The sequence below is a fragment of the Vanessa tameamea genome, chromosome 10 (assembly GCF_037043105.1).
Source record: "Vanessa tameamea isolate UH-Manoa-2023 chromosome 10, ilVanTame1 primary haplotype, whole genome shotgun sequence".
In the NCBI taxonomy this organism is placed as follows: Eukaryota; Metazoa; Arthropoda; class Insecta; order Lepidoptera; family Nymphalidae; genus Vanessa; species Vanessa tameamea.
In genome coordinates, this window is record NC_087318.1 from 5,270,755 (window position 1) to 5,291,999 (window position 21,245).

General features: G+C 30.8%; 1 protein-coding gene across 1 annotated transcript in view; it reads left to right on the plus strand.

The window, feature by feature from the left end:
• Positions 1-14,712: 14,712 nt before the first annotated feature.
• LOC113400651 (leucine-rich repeats and immunoglobulin-like domains protein 1) overlaps positions 14,713-21,245 on the plus strand; it is a 39,370-nt gene continuing 32,837 nt past the window's right edge. The window contains exon 1 of the mRNA XM_026640330.2: positions 14,713-14,906. The gene's annotated coding sequence lies outside the window, so the exon portion shown is untranslated. The remainder of the gene's footprint in view (positions 14,907-21,245) is intronic.

A 21,245-nucleotide genomic window follows, 5' to 3' on the forward strand; every position in this document is an offset into this window, starting at 1 on the left:
ATAATTATCGTAATTTATTAATGGATCGATCATTTAACATGTTGTAGTAACTTTATTGAAAATATATGGTGATAAATTTTTTGGAAAAACGAACAATTTGATAACTTTAAACGTATTAAACGTATCTCCGGAGAAGTAGGCGATTAGTATTATAAATTTGAATATATATTCAAAGTCAATAATCTGGGCACAATAAAAACATTGTAAACACATTTAATTATGTAAAAAAGTTAAGTGATATTTCGTACGGCTACATTTCAAGCATTGTCTCGAGATTTTCTAAGACTAAATTTTTTGTTCACTAGTAACCAAAACAATGGTTTCTAGCCTTCCGAAAACAAAGTAGTTGCTCATTTTATATTCGCTTTAATAACTCAGTGTAAGGAAATAAATGTCATTGTTTTTTTTTTCTTTGGATATATTATTAAAAATAACTTAAACTTGTTCACAGGCAGCGCACGCCATTTATGCGATCCTACACATTTCTTTATTACTAACTTGTATTTCTAATTGAAAAATATAACCGTTTCTATGTATTATTTTATACTACAAAGAATTTGTATTAGGTACATGTAAAAAAAACCGAGCTAATATTTCATATAATTTATAGAAAATCTTATACAAAGCAAACTATCTTTACTTGCACTGATAAATTTTTAAGCTTCAATAAGTAATTTGTAGAATTAAACAAAAACGTACAGATACATATACAGAAAAAGTATATTTTATTTCACTGTTATCTAAAGAGGGCGCATGTCCTGCTTTAAATCTTTGTCGTGCGCCATTAAATCTCGCGTGACAACACTAAGCTGTATTACGTAGCATGTGAATGGACCATAAAGTACTGCCATTACTAAGCTGTGAAATAAAGAGGCAACATATTATAAACATTAGAGATTCCGAAACCTACCTTCTCAACTTGTAATCCTTAAAGTCGGGGGAGTAAGGTTCCAGTGTAATATTTCAACGCGAAAGAAAGTTCCTCGAATGATTAATGGAGTAACCCATTAAGATTATTGTTATTTAATTTCCTTATATTTTTAAATTGGACGGTTATACGTAGCGAGTAATTGGCAAATTGTTTTGTATTATGAAATGATAATTTTGATTTATGATACGATCTAGAAAATCTCCCTTTAGCGGTTTTGTAATTATCATTTCAACTGAAAAGAACTGGTTAGAAACTCAGAAGTTAATCTTTTCCATCGACTGAACGGAATAGGTATGGTATAAATTGAATCATAGTTAAATAAAAATCAACAGTACTAGATCTATTTTATCATCTTTACAATGTTGTCTTGAGAAATATGCCATATTTATTCATGTTTATGTATTATTCAAATTATTAAAATTTATTCATTGCCAAAATTTAAATTTTTGGCTTGTGGGACACCAAACTTTAGTAAGTACAATAACACATTTTGTGTTAAAAATGAAAACATTTTATTTGAAATGATTGCACATTATATCATTGAGTTGTTTAAATGTGGCAAAACAAATTATCCATAAAGAAATCGTACTGAATAAAATTGGAACATAATGCACAAACTAACGTCTTGGAAAACAAAGATGTAATCGTTCAGACTTCCTTTCTTATTTATTCAAACGTAACTATTCGAATTCCTTTCCTATTCGGAGCTTAAAATATAACGAAGGCTTTGCGTTAAAGTAACAAAACGAATAAAGTATTATTTCATTCCATGGTAGTGGAAAAGTAGACCAGTTATACCCGTCTCACAGGTCTTTCTTAACTATTTCTGTCACGATAACATTACTCAATCGTGACTAAGTACGTAGGAAACATTGTAAAGTACAAGTACAAATACTCTCTCTTTCCTCGAGCCCAAAATACTGTTCTTTGATATTTGGACGATAATAATTATGTTATTAAAGAAAATGAAGAAGTAAAGAAAAACTTGTAACACTTGGTTTCCGTGGGTATACGTTCACTTCTATGATAAGATTTGTCAAATATTTTATTAGGAAACTTTCATTACTAAAACGTATTACGATAGAGGATTCTACAGATGACAGAAAAGTGTGTAGTTATTATACGTTGATTAAATTATTGTATTTAATAAAATATTTGTAACAAATTGGCGGAAAAGAGTAACTACTGAATTTTTTGGCCGATTCTTCTCGGTAGAATCTACATTTCGGACCGGTAGTAGCTATAAATTTAATTTAATCATGTGAAATAACGTTCCGAAAGTGCTCGATGTTACTTGAATAAAGTATATTTTGATATGATTTGATTACTGCGGAGAGATCTGGTGCGAGCATAATAAAGTAATACAGCCAGTCGTGACTCCACTGAGAAAGAGTCAGTAGACCCTGATTCTACGGATAATTTCATGAAAATAAAAACTAAGTACCTGATATTGTTTTAAATCCGCAATCGATTGTCATGATCTGCAATCATATATCCTAATTTTTTAATTTACTTTATTAGCGAAGAATTATTTAATGCAATCTATCATGGAAACATTAGAGTAGGGTGACGCTTCATTAGCAAAGGATTATTATAGCTAATACTGAAATGAACGAAACTCATTCATCAAGTGTAATCCTTCGTATTACCACAACACGGGTCAGTCAGAGGTATATCTAATTAGACGGAGGATAATGGGCGTTTAAAAATATTAACTCCGTTTAAATTCAACTTTGTGATGCTTTTAAGTTATTTTAGTTGCCGGTTTCATTCGCATTTTCCCGTCATTTTATATTAGCTGACAGAAATACTTGACATACATTTGTTTTTAAATTAATCAAATTTTAACTATAAGAATTAAGAAAAATGAGGTTACGTTTTAGTTACATTATTTTTTTTTTATTAAATAAACGAATAAGATTTCATTTTGAAGTAGTTATCTTAAAATATTAATATATTTTCAAGATATTTTATCCATACTAGTAATATTATAAATGCGAAAGTAACTCTGTCTGTCTGTCTCGCTTTCACGTCAAAACTACTGGACCGATTTAAATGAAATTTGGTACACAAAAGTCTAGAGCCTGAGAAAGGACATAGGCTACTTTTTATTTGGAAAAAAATGCTGTAAAGGGTTGAAAAGGGGGATGAACGGTTTTAAGTTGTTGAAGTATTGTCATTTTTAGAACTAGAAGCATAAAACTTATATTTTAGTCTGTACACTTATAAACTAACATATCATGACACCCACTAAGGAGCGAACCCCTAAAGGGGTAAATAGGGGTTGAACGTTTGTCTGTAAATCCGTATTTTTTAAGTTCGAAACATGAAACTTTATTTTTGGGATACTGATTAAAAATGAGTAGATACTTATTTAAGTGTTTCTAGATATTCTACCACTAAGGGGTTTAATAGGGGTTGACATTTCTTATATAGATTAGTCTGGCAGTCCGTCATTTTTTAAGTAAGAAGCATGAAATTTTATTTTCGTTTTACTTATTAAAAATGAGTAAATACGTATTTAAGTGTTTCTTGATATTCTAACTCTGAGGGAGTGAAATAAGGGATGAAAGTATTATGGAAGTCCGTCATTTTTAAAGTAAAAAATATGAAACTTTATTTTTGAGATGCTGATTAAAAATGATTAAATACCTCTTTAAGCGTTTTTGGATATTTTACGCCTAAGGGGATATTCATTTCAGGTTCACCTGGAAGTCCGTCATTTTGAAGCTAGAAGTATGAAATTTTATTTTTGGACTACTGATTAAAAATATGTATATACGTATTTCAGCGTTTATGGATATTTTACGACTAAGGGGAGAAATAGGTGTTGACATTCCGTATATAGGTTAGTCTAGAAGTCCATTATTTTTGAAGTTAGAAGAAGGTAACTTTATTTTTGAGCTACTGATTAAAAATGAGTAGATACGTATTTAAGCGTTTCTGAATATTCTACCCTAAAGGCTAAAACAACACACCAATGTTGTATGCAAAGAGGTGTAACAACTCTTATTAAGATTAATGTAATATTTTAAGTTAATTTGTAGATATATTCATATTTTACGCGAACAAAGCCGAGGGTAAGAGCTACTTTAGAATATAGTGTTTATAGAATTATTGGAATAATAGTTATTATCTACAAAAAAAATAATATTCACTAGTTACAAAAATGCAAATGGCTGTCTAAAAGTTTCTTTTTAATTTCCACTGAAATTTAATTTAGTGGTTTGAAGTTTTAGCTCAATTTAATGAGCTAAAAAGTCGCATCGCTGAACGCTGTCGTAACGAGCGCAAGCGGCTCGCCATACAAAATTAGTGAGGCGAGAAATTCCGCGGTCGTAAGCGTGATCGTTTCGGACGTTAGGAGCCAAACTTGCGCCATTACTGACGTTACCGTCCACTGAGTACTTACATATAAGCTTATTTGATAGGTTGTGGGCTTCTAAAATGACTTATGTGGTTTTGTGTAACAGCTGAACGTTGTAAAATTATTTATTAGTGATCGTATCTTTGTAAGTATTCGTATTCGGTATTCGAAAATAACATATTGCCTATTATCATTATTATTTTTATTTCTTTCTTCACTCATTTTTGTATCCACGTCTTTTTGGTTATTTAGTACTTATTATTAGTTAAATATATTATGTATACAAATAATCTTATGGCTGTTAGAATAACTTTTCACAATCATGTATCGCAACCGCGAAAACAGCCAACGACGCTTGTGCTAAAAGGTAGGATTATTCACTTAAAATTAAGGAATCAACAATTATTATCGTCTGAAAAAGAAAAACTTTTTAAGTTTTGTAATTAAAATAAAATTAGACACGCAACTCTATACAAGATTTTCAATGAATACACCGACTTACTTCAAGTTAAACCGTCTTTACATAACAATAAATTGCGTTGAACGATGACACTGAAATCGGCACATGCTTAAGACACCAGTCTTCACGTAAGATGTCATAATGAGGAATATCTGAGTTCCTAGTAAGAAATTACTCCGTGTCATGGAGTTCTATATTTCAACTCGACGTAAAATGAAATTGTTTGTTTGCGATAATTTCGGTTCGTTTAACGATATTTTGGGTATTATTATAACATTCGTTTATTTATTTAAAGATACATCGCCTGTGATAGACGATGAGTGGGATTTTAGTTTGGGATTTAGTTTTAATGGGAACAAATGTATATTTAGAGCTACTCGTATGCTGAGACGGACGACATCGTGATGGGGTACATGTCAGTCACCTCCTCGTGGTGTACCCTGGGCAACGGGGCCGGCTTGAGCTTGCTCGTCGGTCACAGCTAAGACTGGCGGGAGGGATGCCGCGGGGCTGCTCCTGGTACGTCCTTGATCGGCGTTAGGGCGGACCATGTGAGTGGCCTCGTTGGCTAGGAGGGAGTGGGAGGGCTCGCTACTCGAGTGTTACTCCAGGTGTTTTACACCGGCGGTCAGCGGCGGAGCCTACCATCTTATCCGCCGCAGGACGTCAGCTTCGTTGACGCCCAGCCTCCAGTGGCGGACTTGGGGGAGTTCGCCACTGGGTTCGTGGAAACCCGAGGATGGTTTTAGTGGGTAGGACAGGGCCCACGTACCCGTCCCGGTCCCACGACCGAGCGGCATGCGTAAATGCATTTCCTCCTCGTTAAACAAAAAAAAAAAGGACGACAGCATGATACTCGCTTATACTGCCATCGCTATTTACCCTTGTGCTTCCTTGGATATGCGTGGCGCAAATAATATATAAATATATTAAATAGGTTAAATCTGCTGGATGTCTCTCGAAGGATTCATTTTGTATTTTTAATCTTAATCATGTAAAAAGTCCATAATAATGATTCATGAGACCTTATTTAGTTTTTTTACATATTTTATATTTAAAAAACTTTTTTACTACCTTAATAAAACTTATAATTTTTAATGTGTTGATTGTAGTGATCAAAATTAAAATAAAATAATACTTTTCGAATAGGCACTTTCATGTGTTTGAAAGAATGTTTTACAAGAAATTTAAACAAAAAAACCCAAGAGAAAAATGAGTAAGAAACTTTAGCACTTTTATATTGCTTATTAAACATGAAATATGAAATATGTATGATATATGAGTACCGAAGACAGATTTAAATTCAGGTGAAGCGCTACTGTGATTTCATGTATGTGTTTAATTTATATTTATAATTCATCTCGTGCTCAGCAGTAAAGAATAATTTTGTGAGGAAAATATGAAGTAGACTTAAATGAGTGTAATGAAATTCTGTCAATCTTTTATATACCAACCCAAACTGGAGTGGTGGAATTAACTCCAATATTTCTCAAACGAAGCAGAGGTCTTTAACGAGCAATGTGATTAACAATTAAGTACTTGATTTTTTTTTATAGGATAGTCAACACTAACAGCGATTTAAGAAATATTAAGCATTCCATACATCGCTAATGCGCCACCAACTTTGGGAGCTAAGATGTTGTCTCTTGTGCCTGTATGCACAATCAAATCGGAAAACAAAAATACAAAGCATTATTGTTTGTTGGTAGAATATCTGATGAGTGGGCGTTACCTACTCAGACGGGCTTGCACAAAATCCTACCATCAAGTACCGCCGTATGTAGTAACATCAACTATTAACTTTTCGTTTATGAACTTTATATATAACTTCAATCAAAATTATATGTAATTATTTAAAGTAGGTTTTTTATAAGTAACTTTTAAATCGCTCCAATAAAATATCCATATAAGACGAAATGCGCCAATGCTAAAATTAATACTCATTGCAGTATCGGTATTTAAAACAAACATTTATATAGACTCGAGGATATCTTATTGCAAATTATATTTCTAACTGCAATTAAATCATAATATTACGTGTTTTATTATTTATATTAATTCGTTGGATGTCATTCACCTTATTCACGGTATTGTCTTTTATTCCATTAATGTCATTCAAGACTCGAGTAAAATATATGGAAACGACAGCTGTGGAAACCTCTTGAATATATCATGTGACAGCCTCATGTTTTTATTAGAAACCCTGCGGTTAAGGTAAATATTTGTCCGATATAAAATAAAAATGTAACTTCGGCTAAGCAGATTTTTTTTTCTGTATTCTCGCGGAAAATATGAAAAAAATCCATTTATTAAAATGTGTTTACTTTATATTATTTTGTACTAGCGACCCGCCTAGGCTTCGCGCGGGTGCTGTGCTGATACTAAATAAACTAGAGATTGTTTTTATATACAACATTCACAGCTTTTTCAGTCAGTTCAAGGCCATATTGATCTATATTAAATGCTGTTGTGGGTTATCCCTCAGAGATATACATATCTCATCGGGGACTTCTTTGTAGATCTTATTAAGGTGTACAATACTGTAGTACATTATTTTGATCTATTGCGTATCGTTCAGTTCGTGTAAGGAAGTTTAATGTAAGTTTAATGTAATGTAATTAGAAACCTCTAAAATTATCAGCGTTTCTCTACTATATTGAGCATACATATAAACCTTCCTCTTGAATCACTATTGAAAAAACCGCATCAAAATTCGTTGCGTAGTTTTAAAGATCTAAGCATACATAGGGACAGACAGACGGTAGCGACTTTATTTTATATTATGTAGTGATATATGTATCACGTAAATGAATATTTGATTTTATGGTACGGTTGGTAGTTTGAAAAATTACCACCCACTTATAATATGTATTACCGCCAAGCTGCAATACTAGTACTGATTTATTCCGGTTTGAAGGGTGAGTGAGTGAGTGAGTAGTTATGGATATATTCATTCAATCCCAAGGTTAGTAAGGCATGTATAGTCGTGGTGACCGATTACCATAAAGTGACTGATTGTACCATAAAAAATATTTCAGAGCAAACTTTGATTAAAAAAAATGTCGTAATAAGTATTGACTATACTTATAATATGTGAATTGCAAATTATATATTACTTAAACTTGATATTTACCTATTGGCTAGTATATATATATAGTATATTCTTATAATTATATATATTTAATTATACATAGTTTTTCGCGTTCGTGCCTTCTATAATTTATACTAATATTATAAAAACACGAAAGTAAGTATGTGTGGCTGTCTGTTGCTCTTTGAACCGAATTTAATGAAATTTAGGCTCGTTTAAAACCTGACATCTGCCGACCCCTCTATAACGCGAGAGAAGCCGTGAATGACAACTTGTATTAAATATATTGGTATTTTATGACTCCATTAGATACTTTATATTCATGTTTTAAATTACAATTCAAAAACTTTGTTCAAAAAGATTCTAAGCTGTACCAAATTCCGATAAAGTTAAAGCCTACGAAAGTCGAGTAAAGAATTTAACAACAAAAATATAATATTTTCGGTCCTCACTTTATCGGTACAAAGTACTGGTATTTCCCGAGAAATTGGTTAACAATATGCCTCGATATTGAAGATTGGTTGCAGGTGATATATCGGCTAGTGAGCGTGTCCAATTCCGTTGATTTAGAGTACCAATAATCTCTATCGTCACGCCAAACACGTCAGGTGATGGAGGGGGACGCTATTGTCGAGTATGACCGTAAATACACTTGACTAAAATTACAGAAAGGAAATCCATGACTGTTAACTACTCTATTATGGTAATATACTAAATTAATAGATTAATATTAAAATTACGATTATATGCATCACGCACCTTTCTGGTTTACCAGTTGTGACTTTTTTTTTCACAAAATTACACTTAGAGAAGACACAATTGAAATTGAATATCGTATAGATATAAATAACAATTTTATAAAATAACTAATTAATTGAGAGTGTGAGAGAGTGATAAATTAAATCGCGTTGTATGTTTTAAAAATAAAATGTTTAGTAAATTTTGATAAAAATTAGCACCAATAAAATTTTATAAAATCTTTCCGTTTATTTTCCTTAACGATGCAAATGAGCAGCAAAAATGGCAGATTAAGGTCGGACGGACAATGGAAGAAGGACTGCCATTTGACGCCTGCTTATCTTTTCAAGAAGTCAGACGTTGCATTTAGAAAGAGGAATATTTTTCCTGTAATAAATCTTAAGAATACAAAGGAAAAGGACTTCGAGATCCGAGTTAGAACAATATCATATTCTATGAACATTGTAAGGCAATGTGATTTCTGTAAATATTTTAATTTTATGTACCTACGAGTATATATATTATATATTAACTATAGTTTTTTTTTGACTTAGCTTTTTGAAGGGCTTAGTGAAAGTCTCGATAGGTATCACTTACTCTTCAGATATTCTACCGTCAAACGGCAATACTTAGTGTGTGTTTGTGTATTCCGGTTTGAAGCAAGTGCAACTGCAGGCACAAGGGACATCTTAGCTCCCGAGGTTGGTGTCGCATTGGTGTGATATAAGGAATTATTATTATTCCTTACAGCGCCAATGTTAATTGATAACTTACCATCAGGTGGTTCATTTGCTCGTCCAGATCCGTATTATACATATATAGATACACAATAAATAAATAAAGAGGAGTAATTATCATACGTTGATTTCCATGCAGAATAAAAGTAGTAATATTCTTGGAAAAAGTCTACTTGAGCATGCATGTTCCGGTTTTTTTAATAAGGATTTATAATAAAATTACATGAGTTAAAAATTACGAATTATTAAAAATCAACGAACATTCAATAAAATACGGTGAAGATGTACTAAGTCCGAGTTTTATGGAGTACCATTTTGAAATCGTAAGTGTCGTAAGACGACTAAGGGAATTTTCTTTAGGTATTCAATTAAACACATTTAAGTGGCTCTTCGAATGGTAAAAGGGAACCGGTCCATCTGCGAAATAATTCTTAGGATGGATTGGAAAATACTAGTCGTGTTCTTATGTACTGGGCTGACTACAAATACTTAACTTATAGTAAAAAATAGGGCGCGTTCCTTTTCCTGTGCAATTTACATTTATGAAGATCGAATACATAAATAGATAACATATATAATATTCTATAGCTAAGCCTAAGGGCTTAAAACGCAATGACGTTTAAGAGATGTATATATTTTAATAGGGAATTTTGATTATTTCATCGCCAGTTTTGTAATTTTGTGAAATTGGCACTGCGAGCGAAAATTAAAACTGAAACTTGAAAACTGCAAATGAATGATATGAATATTCAATGGATTTAAAACTGTGTTCCCCTTTATAGTTTCAATGAAATAATATTATAATTACATTGTATTATTGAATATACTTTTGTTTAAATAAATAAGCAGCCTTCAAATGTATATGATGTATATAATAATACTAATGAGACATAAATTATTCCATCAGGTAGAATTTCATCTTATATAATGTTCTTACAATATTATTAATGTAGTACTTGTGCGCCTTTGAACCTACGACTGTAAGAAAGTTTGATATACTCTATCCGCTAAGGCATCTCGTCATCTATGTTAATATGTAGTTATGTGTCTAAAATGGAAAACATTTTCTTTTCCCTTTTTTTATTTTCAAATACGTATTATTATACCTAATGTTTCTACGTGAACGAGACGAGTCACTGTGGTGTTATAGTAACATAAAATTTTCATGAATTTTTACTCGTTTAGGAAAAGTGTTCTCGGTATCAAGTGCCCTCGGTTTTTATATTACCTTACCGAACTGTTAAGATTTCTAATTTTAGATTCTTGTTCAAATTAGACTATTATTATATTTTTGAAATTCGAAATGTAACCATTATAAGATTATGCGACAGTATGAGGAAATTCAACTCATAGTAATTATGCTATTGAGTCTTATTATACTATGATTTTACAGTAAATATGTTTGTATTTGTATATCTTACCGTTATACGAATATTAAGAGGTAAGTTTGTTTTTACTTTTTTCTTGTTTTCTCTAATTATAAAATAATACGATTAATACGATGTTTACATATTATTTTAGTTTGTAGTTTATTAGTACATTAATGTCTTATAGACTTTTTTAAATATAATCATAGTCGTGACATCGTGGCCAGAGAGAAATCTGTTACTGATTCGTAAATCTTAATATAATTTCCGGAAAAAACAACATCATACAACTATATATAATATTATAAATAATTTACAGGCATTATTATTTTGTTTTAAAAAAAGGAGGAATATTAGCGACAGAGTAGTTTATTTAAATTGTCACAGAGGATAAAATAGATAGCTTAAAATTATTTTTAAAATTGACTTTAACACTTTGCGATTCAAAACAGCTGTTTTTAAAATATTATAGATATTAAAATAAACGCGTCAATTTTCGCGAGGTGTATTGTATGATGTATTGACATAATCCTGGCAAAATTTTATAACCTAACTTTTATAACATTTCGATAAAAATACCACGTCATTGTTCAATACTCATGTCCAAAGTCAAAACGGGTATCAGTACCGTTAACGGAAATAAAATATTTATAAATGTCAATCGCGTCAATCAAATGTAAATTCGACTAAATGTACTGAGATTAAATTATTATAAATGTTATTGACTAGCTATTCGTCCCGGTTTCGCAATGGTAGAATAAAGATGTACAGATAATAAATACATAACATAACTGTTGCTTCACACGGAGCACTTTAGAAAATCCTCCCAGTCGGCATTTTTTTTTTCCACAATATCAATAATCTTTATCATATTTCATGCAACAACTCATGAATTACACCGTCGATAGGTGAATACGAAAAATCCATTCAGTAGTAATTGAGTTCAAAAACAGAGTCGCTTATCGCTGTGTGTCCCTATGTATGCTTAGATTTGATTAAATTACACAACGGATTTTAATGCGGTTTTTTTAAATAGATTGATTCAAGAGGAAGGTTTATATGTATAATAATATATACGTAAGAAAAACTGATTATTTTAGAGGTTTCTAAAGTAAATAAACCCATTTTTGCGCTTACATTGCAAACGCTGGCTGAACCCTACGAGATAGATCAAAATAATGTACAACAGTATTGTATACCTTAAAAAATTCTTTAAAAAAGTCCGCGATGGTATATGTCTATCTCTTAGGGATAACTCACAATTTTTAAACCATTTTTTATCGTTGACTTTTTACGAGAAATAATGGCTTATTTTCGAAGCGATTTTAAGCAATAAAGCATTAATCCTTATCCAATTAAGTACTTTAAATGGATTCAATATATATCAATATCGCCTTTTACAATATGTAATTTAAATGAATACTTTCGAAGACATTACAGATTTAAAATAGCGGACACAGAACATATGACAAAGCGGTCTATATTGTCTAATGTCTGAAAAACTGTGAACGTTGTAAGACATTCTGTAGTATATTTAGTATCAGCATTGCACTCGTGTAAAGCCGGGGCGGGTCGCTAGTGTTTTATAGTTATAGTGAAGATTTAGATACGTCCAACATATGATTATGAGAACCGATGTCGTTTTCATTTATCTATAAATATCAGTAGTGAAAAGGGATGACATAATTATATATCGATAAAAGTAACAAAAACTCCTCGTTTATAGGAATTAGACCAATAAAATTATAATTTTACTTTAAATATGTCAAATTAAATTTAAAAGTGAAAAAAATAGATAGATATGTTACATAAAATCTTTGAAAGTTTTCTTCTAGATATTTTCATGTCGAGGTAGTTTTACCGAATACTTTTTTATTGAATAAATTATATTAACTCACTTTGCAAGACGTCTCAATAACATGGGGTAATCAAATTCACGATGGCTTTGAATATCAGGTGAGGACGACGACTCTGAAATCGCACGCTTCGAATGTATTTCGTGATAGCGACACGAGATAGCTGTCTCTACCTGCACATTATAGACTTACCTTTACTGGAAGATATTTTAATTTTTTGTCAATTTATAATCTCGATGGATATTTTTATAATATTGCTGTGCGTATAATTATCTTCGAATCGAGTCGAGTCCTGCTAACTTCAGTTAAGATTTACGTCCATTATTCGTAGGGCGTTTCAACTCTACAATTTGCTTATTATTAAATGAACACTAATAAATATAAAATAATAATATATAAAGATTAGCTCAACGCTGTTGTTAACAACAAAAATACTATTACATTAGAAATATAAAAATAAAAACGGTTATATAAAATATTTTATTAAATTGACATTATTAATAGTAGATCAATTTCACGTATTTTTTATCGATGAATACTCGACATAATTTGACTCGTATTCCTATCATCATGAATAGGATGCGTCGAAATCACGTAACCACGAGATTTTTTTTGTTATATGACATAAATATATAGGAATAACTTATAATATTAGTATGCACGGTGAAAAAATTTTGACACTTTTAGAATACGTAACCTCTTTGTTTCAAGCATTTCATATCGAAGTGGAACACGCGTTGGCATTTCCCGAACCTCCCGGGAGGTCCTACGTGACGCGCTTTCACTGAAATATTTTTACTATTCATCGTCTTAAGGAGCATTAAAACGTTCGCTATGCGAACTCTTTTTTTTCCCTCGGCTTTTATGATCGTTTTTCCCCATTGCAACTCGTGTTAGCGATTATTTAGTGGGTGGAAATAGGAATGTTGATGTTGTTTTTTCTGGAACAGTAGTTTTTTTTATACATTGTCATTAAAAACAAACGTTCAATCACCCAGCGGGAATAAAGCGTTCTAAGCATCAGGATATTAAATGACTTTTTTTAGATGTGCTCTTGGATAAGATTTATAAATGAATAGAATGGATATATTAATATTATCTATCCATATATATGCAGGCAAGGTGAAATTAGCGATGTTATGCCCCCCGAAATAACGGCTTGGGTACCTCTGGTTTTTAGTGGGTATTCCAGCATGGAAGCACCATATACCTCTCTTTATGGGTGGGAAATGCGTAAATGTGTATTTACACCGAAAAACAAAGATAAAGATAAGGAAAATTCATTATAAAATAATTGTCTCTAAATAATTTTTTTACAGACAATTATTTAAAAAAAAAGCCTTTTTATATGGTGCGTATTAACGCAAGACTATTTTTTTTTCAGTTTTTTTTACCAGTCACGTTTAACAGGTTGTATTAAAATATGACAAGCCTATGAATATATATGAAATTATAGCAACTCCATCTATTTTTCAATATTTTTTTAAGTAGGCAAATCGACTTTAGGTTTAGTAAATATAAACTGAAACTGAATTACACACTAAGGAATGTCAATACATCTGAGGTGAGGTATGAGTATTGGCATATCTTATAAAATGTTGAATGCAAATAATAAGTATCACTATTGTTTCTTTTTTTTTTGGAATAGGTGGCAAACTAGCAGGACGCTAACGTACGTTTTTCCTAATTGGACCAATATAAAAATATAACTGATAAAACTACTAAGGATTAATGTTACATCCAAAAGGCGCTTTTCCTGCCAAGTAATACCAAAGTAAATAATACCCAAAGCCTGTTTTCTTTAAGAGGAAATAGAAAGTCGTACAGAGGGAATTTCGCTTAATTAGTAAAGGATAATCAACTAGATAAGTAAACTGTTAAATTATAAATTAAATTCCGCCGCGAAATCAAATTTCTGAGCACGGCTTTATGCTAATTCCAGTCGTTGTGATTAACCCTGCATAACTCAGCAAGGAAAAAAATTCTCGTTATATTCATGATGTTCTGGTGATTACATTACGCAGAAATCCCCAAGCGTTACCTTCGGCTGCGGTTTTGCAATTTAGTTGGTACTGGCATAGAGAAAAATTTGCGGTTGGGGGCCAACGTCATTGAAGTTGGGACGCATGCGTGCGTACAACGCGTCTGGCGCGCTCTTCGAACCCCGCAGTTGATATCGCTGCGTTGCGACTAACCCGCGTTCCACCGCGTTGGGACTGCCGCTCCCCGCTCTCCCCCCTCACGTCAAAATAACTAATTGATTAACACCCAAACAACTCGAACGAATATGGCGTAAAGTTTACACCACCCAATAAACTTTAATCAACTTTCCGGAACCACTTTTAAGTGATGCGCTTAGGTAGGTAAAGTTTTATTTATTGTAAATTCAGAGCAATCTGTCATCGCAAAGTGACATGAGATGAATGATCGTAAATATTAGAGGTCTTTGTGGTTCCCATTTTCTGACTAGTCAGCATGACTCGTGTGCTCCTAATGGATTCTCTTCATACACTGCGTAAATAAAATATGAATATTATAAACCTCTGTGAGAGCCCAAGCTAGATAAAGTTTATTTAAAACTTTTCCTTGTATACTTTTATAGATACACTTTTTTAATGTAGATAATTTAAAACAAAATATGCGATGCAAATGGTTTTGATGTGGAAACAAAACTTTTAAAGATTTAATTTCAGTATTAAAATTATTTAAACATATTTTTTGAAAAAAAATAAATTAACGAACTTAAAGCAATTTTGCATTGTACCTTACTTTAAAAGATCGATACACTGATATTTTTTTCAGAAATATGCATGTTAGTTGACGATTTAGGAAAATATGTATTGTTTCAAATACCCAACGAAATGTTTCTCTTTGATCGTAAAAAAAATCATACATTAAAAACACCATATTTTAATTGGACTTAATATTATAATAGAATAAAATTAATCGATATGTAACTCCTTAATGACGCGGAAATTACTCGGATCGTACAATTAGGGTAATAATTATTGTAAGCCATTAATTTCCGATCAGTACATAATCGCATCGGTTAACTGTATTTTAATTATTTTAATTGCACGCAAGTTAAAAGCACTAATTACATTAAAAACTGCCTCTGAAGTATAATACAATACATAATATATTATTTTGCAATAAGATACAATGAAACAAACCTCCTGTCAAAGAAGAGAACGCATCAGTGAGAATTTTATTTTTATGGAATAGTTGGCAGACGAGCAGGAGGCTCATCTGATGGAAAGTGCCTACCACCGCCCAGTGACGTCAGGAATAGAACAAGTCAAGTAATGGTATATACACTGGCTGTTATGTTATACTTTATATATTTATACTTATGTACAAAGCTCTCCGTATATTATATTTTAATATACATGTGCAGTAGCACAACATATTAAAAACACAGTTGTAATTTTATAAGGAATTCTTGTCGAAATTAAATTATACCGAGTTATTATGTACGTTGGAAAAACAAAACGTGTTTTCGTAATGTTAGTTAAATATTACTTTGAATTGCCATAGTTAGGTATAAGGTAAGAAAATAAACCGAGGCTATGAATAATGTAGTCTCCATTCTTTGATAAAAGTAAAACAATGTTTTGTCCTAGTATTCAAGAATACATTAAAATGTTGCGATTCTAGAAAAATCTTTTTTTTATTTTATAAATATAAATTCATGCGCTATGTTTAGTTAAACCAAATCACGTTTAACAACTTAATTTAGATACGTTTCAATTAATGTTTTAAGTGATGTCTGACAAGGAATAAAATCGCCTGTATTTAAATTCACGTGTCAATATGTATTGATCAACAGATTATAAAACCACACATCCGATTGTACTGAAATTGCTCACACGTTTTTAGTGTTGGTGATAGAATAAAACCACAATAGTTTTATTTTAAAAAGTTAAGTACGCTAAATAAATTGTATATGAAACAAATTATAGTAATAGCTTTACTAATATTATAAAGAGGTAAAACTTGTTTGTTTGTATGTAGAGATAATATCAGGAACTAAAGATCCAATTATATATAAAAAATAATTGTAAAATTATTATTTTATATATTAATAAATTGTACCCATGGAAAGCCGAGGTGGGTCTCTATGGGTGGTGGTGGGTATATTGATCAAAGGAAATAAATCATCAATCATTTAATAACAGGCTATTTTGTTTAAATATTAGATATTTATTTTTGTATCGTTTCTTTGATGAGCAGTTTGTTAAGGGTATGTTTTCGTTGAAGGTACGACACGTGTATTTTACTTCACCCTCTTATCCTTGTCTTTAACGAAAAATGATTACATATACATTTAGCTATAAAACTCCCCTATAAAGAATCATTAAAAACATTTTCACACACGATATTCAAAATATGATATTATGTTTCAAAAAATATAAAGATCAAGGTCGTAAAATTCGAATTTCTTAAAACTTTCAATATTTTTTATACATTACTGTGATTGAAATATTTTGTTCGATCGCTATATATAAAAAAAAATGCCCTACTATGATATACTGTTCCGGTATTACTAAATATAGACAATTAAAAAAAAAATCGCTTTGGAAACATTCTTTTCGCCCCTGACAGTGCTTTTATATTTTACCGCTCGCTGCCTCTGCTCGCTTCCGAACATCTTGTAAAGTAATATATCGGAATGTACTACTCAAATTTAAGAATATAAGTAGCAATTATGATTGACGACGTATTTCTTAGTTTTAAAATGCCATATATACCGATAACAATAAAAAATATATATTTATATGCTTCTCTTTCAAATTATCAGGTCACGATGAAAAAGCAGTTCAACAATACGTACATCGTAGTTTATAACAACAAGAATATCTTTGTAGATAATTATAATGATTAGTGAACGAGATATTGTATAAGGTTTTTCCTAACAAAATAGTTCGCTATTGAACACATATCTACGTAAGCATCGGTCAAACAAAAAATGAGTTCGATATATCATTATTTCGAATCTCTACATCGAAGATTTCGTATCATACCAAAAGTATTATCTTTTCTATGTACTAAATCGTTATTTTGCGAACAATAGTGTTAATATGTTTGATCCTTGGTCAATGAACAATTAAGCTTTAAGACATATGTATGAATGATTAAGTCAATAAGGGGATATGTTTTCGATAGATTCGAGTGAGTTTGTTGGAATTTTAGTTATTAGTAAGTACGTATTACATCCGTTTTATAACTTTAATATTTAAGCCTAATTAAAAAAACGTCATATAAACGTAGTGTCACTGCTGAGCAAACGCCTCTTCTACCTAGCAAAATTTATTTTCTGTTTATTTCACCTGACGTGTGGCAGAATTTCGTGGATCATATGAAGAACTCTTCGTTGAGCATGAGATTAAACATAAATAAATTAAACACATATTACACGGTTTCTCTGAGTAGGTACCCAGTCATCACATATTATAATATCAAAGAGCAATATTTAGTGTTGTCGTATACCGGTGTGATAGGTGAGTATAATTACAGTCACGGGACTTAACATCTTAGTTCCTAAGGTTGGTGGTTGAATTAGTGACGTAAGGAATATTTCATATTTCTTAGAGAACCAATATCTACAGCCAAAATATGAAAACTCAGTGATACAGGCCGAGTTTGAACCCGTAATGTTGTATTAAGAATCAGGTGCTTTAGGTAATTGGTCATGTTCTCTCAAAACTTACGTACAACTGTGTCAACAACGAAAGTCATCGTTAGTAACAAATGTCGGAGAATAAACAATTAATTATTGAAATATTTAATCCAGTAACTAAAAATATCAAAAGACATCGTCTTAATTAAATATTGTTTGAAGCAAATTGTCGTGATTAACTTCCATTAAACTAAATTGAATCACTGCTTTTAAATAATATTACCGGCTCATTTTGGTGTGACTTAATTTACGTTTAAGGTGCCATTTTATAAGCAGTGTTATTATTATAACGTTCATTCTGCGGTTTTTTTTATTAGAAAACATAAAAACATTATGAAGTCTTCAAAAATTTTCGTTTAGTCAGTGAAGGTAAATTAGATTGCGAAGCTTAAATTGTAAGTTATGAGGAAAATGTTTCAACGAATGTCATTCATTTTAGGCGTGACTTTTTGTTTGTCATTTACTCTCTTTCTAACACAGATTCACGACTTCTTACACAAATTATTAATATTTTATTATCTTACATAATTTTTATATATTGATAATCACACATGATTTAATTACCGACATTATAAGATACAATATTTCACATAATTATGTAAAGACTTAATCAAATGACTCGCTAAATGATCGGTATCAATAAATAAATAGTAAGATATAGTCCAATCCTTTTGAGTTGACAGATTCGTTTGCAAGAAATTGATTTGTCCCTGTGTAGCCCATGACAGATTGACCAATTTGACTCTTTTAATAAAAATCTAAATATTTTTCATCAATAAATATAATTTTATAGATAAAACTTATTTTTCGTGACTTCTACGCTTATTATTATAGTCAAACTTTGATTTTATTCGGTTGCAGTTGAGCTGGATTTGTCCAGTGTATCGAACAAAGCATACTAAATTTTGATTGAAACCAATTCTTAATATGCATAATAAATCATGTATGCATATCAATGTAATTTTTGTTTCAATTTATTTTCATTAAATTTAATGGAAATATTGACATGAAGATATTTTTTTTAGCTTAACTCGACTAGTTTGGTCGTGGCGATTACCATGAATACTCGTTGATTTATTTATCATATATGATTGTTTTTAACTAACATAACTTAGTATTTAAACTGTTGAATAAGAATACTGTACTGTACTGATAGAATTTACATTCAGTTAGTTTTAAAAACAGCTGGATCTTGAAGAAATGGTGCAAAAACGTTCATTCAAAATATAACACCTCGCCTTACTGACTTAGGTACTAGTAGTATTAGTAATAGGAGTTACTAGTAGAAGGAGAAGAAGTCTGGGCATTTTTTGCCCAGAGGATTGTAATTGCGATTCAAGGGGGAAATGCTGTTAACATTCTTGCCACTATACTCCACAGCCATGATTTTTTTGTAACTTTTTGTTTTATTTGTATATAGTTACGGCCTTAATGTTAATAATTCTTATACTTATTGTAAAAAAGTATAATAATATTATTTTTGTAGTATTTTTAATAATAATGGATATTTCAATTATTAAAAAACAACAATAATCTAGTGTTCAGATTGAATTTCCACGCAAAAATTATATTCCACAAAACGCACTTCTGACTTTTTAAAGGCTTTTTCCGTATCGGTAAGTGTTTTCGCTGGTTCAACTTATATTTTACATAAAATGTGTTATTGTGGCATAAGATCGATATATAGTTCTACTAACTTTGTCGTAGATTCCCTAGACTCTCAAGTGAAGTCAATTTTTTTAGGGCATATTAGTCATGGTAGATTAGGGCGTGGATAGAGCAGCTCGACACCGTTTTTCTTTCCGTTTATTTCACAAATACCATTATTAAATACTAAAATATTAATTACTAAAATAATATATAAGGTATATATTACTTCTGGTTAAGTGTATGATAAATATAAAAATATATACTGTAATTTCAGACTTAAATGATTACAAAAAAGAAAATAGATCTCACCTCTTTATGCTACGTAGGAATCGTGCTTTTTTCGGGTGAAAAGCAACATATTTTCTATTTCCAGCTATAATCTATCTCCGAACCAAATTCATATCAGTTTAGCCATTTTGGGCGTGTTTAAATAACAAACATTAATCCATCCGTACTCTCCCATTTTTAATTTTATAATATAATATGTTATTATGATACAAAATATTTTTTTACAGGCAGAGACATAATTGAAAAGTATTTTGGTGTCTGCAAAAAATGATTTCATTATAGGTTCGTACAGACAAACAGGGGGCAAATTTTAAAACGTGTGTGTTGAAATAAAACAAATGCTTATATATTTTTTTATTTTCGAATAAATATTAAAAACAACCAGTACAATTTATTTAAAAAAAAATAATGTAAATTTTTATTCAAAAAACAACATCGCTAGCAATTGTAAATACACACAACATTAAAAAAAAGGGAATGAATACACAGTCGTTACGCCTGTTACTCGGCTACATTGAGTCTGCAACTCTTTTAGGAGACAATGTATTCGTTTAAACAGAAAACATTTAAAGTGTTTTAATAGTAAAACCAAATATGGGTAGCAAAGTTCCTATGCAAAAGATTTGTTTCAAAAAAATTAAATTTTTAGATGATGTCTCACTGAGAAATAAAGATAGTAGGTATAATATTTACAGGCCTCTTAGTTTTATCAAAATGTGATTGTCATTAAAGTTTTAGTTTTTTTATTATCTTTAAAAAAAAACATTGAATAATTAAACGAATTCATCCATTGAAAATACAAAATTCTATAAGAGAGGCAAAATAAAATATAAAAGGAAAAAATAATATAATAGCATACTAATTATTTTTTATTCATTCAAATTGTTAATTACGAATCTTAGTAGTTAAATACTACATTAATCTCGTTTTGATATGTATGAGTTTGTTTACAGCATTTCGTAAATTAGCACAACAATAAATCCTTACGTTGTTCAGTTTGTAAGTAAAAAATTTCCTTCCTAAAATCCGATTCAAATTCTTTGATATTAAGCAAACAAACTATTCTAAATGTTTGCGGTT